Source organism: Trichechus manatus, unplaced genomic scaffold, assembly GCF_000243295.1.
Source record: "Trichechus manatus latirostris isolate Lorelei unplaced genomic scaffold, TriManLat1.0 scaffold00195, whole genome shotgun sequence".
NCBI lineage: Eukaryota > Metazoa > Chordata > Mammalia > Sirenia > Trichechidae > Trichechus > Trichechus manatus.
In genome coordinates this window covers 1-1,192 of record NW_004444131.1, presented here as the reverse complement: position 1 = coordinate 1,192, position 1,192 = coordinate 1, and positions in this window count along the sequence as shown.

The window sequence follows — 1,192 nt, the reverse complement described above, 5'->3', positions numbered from 1 at the left end:
CAGGAGTCTGAACATGCACAGAGAGCACTCCCAGACAGGAGAGTAAGCCCTGCCCCTCACCCCATTACAAAGGCAAAGTTTAGCCTCAGAGGAACTTGGAAAAATCTAAGTTTCTCTAAGTGAAAAAAAAAAGATTAAGGAACCTGGGGCCCAGGAACCAGGTCAGGGAGTATACTGACAGCCAAAGTGCGTACCCAAGATACTTAAGAACAGCTTTGCATGCCAGGAAAGCTGAGATCAGTTTTAACCGTTTCTCTGAAGGCTCACTAGAGTCAAATCTTAGCTAAGCTACCAAAATGGAGGAGGGAATGAGCTTCAGGGTCATGCAGATTTACGCCTCATCTGCTGGACTCAGTATTCATGGGAGAAGGGCTTGAATGATTTCTGAATCAATTTCTTAATCAATTTTCACTGACACTCTACCAAACGTTAAGTTCCTTCTTGAGGGACAAGTCCTTCCTAATAATATGTCTGAAGAATGTGAGATGAAAGTCTCACCATTCTCATTTCTAAGGAGCATTCTGGCTGTACTTCTTGTAAGACATTTACTCGTTCTTCTGGCAGTCCATAGTATATTCAATATTCTTCAGCAACACCATAATTTAAAGGCACCAATTGTTCTTTGATCTTCCTTATACATTGTCCACCTTTCTCATGCATATGAGGCGATTGAAAACACCATGGCTTGGGTCAGGGGCACCTGAGTCCTCAAAAGTAACATCTTCTCTTTTTACACTTTAAAGAGGTCTTTCGCAGCAGATTTGCCTGATGCAATACGTCATTTGATTTCTTGACTACTGCTTCCTTGGCTATTGATTGTGGATCTCGGTAAAATTCAATCCTTGACAACTGTGATATTTTCTCCGTTTATCAAGATGTTGCTTATTGGTCCTGTTGTGAGGATTTTTATTTTCTTTAGGTTGAGGTGTAATCCATACTGAGGGCTGTGGTCTTTGATATTCATCAGTATGGGCTTCAAGTCCTCTTTGCTTTCAGCAAACATGGATGTGTTATCTGTATATCGTAGGTTGTTAATGAGTTTTCCTCCAGTCCTGATGGTGTATTCTTCTTCATATAGTCTGGCTTCTTGGATTATTTGTTCAGCATACAGATTGAATAAGTATGGTGAAAGGAAACAACTTAATGCACACCTTTCCTGATTTTAACCCACACAGTATCCCCTTTTTCTGTT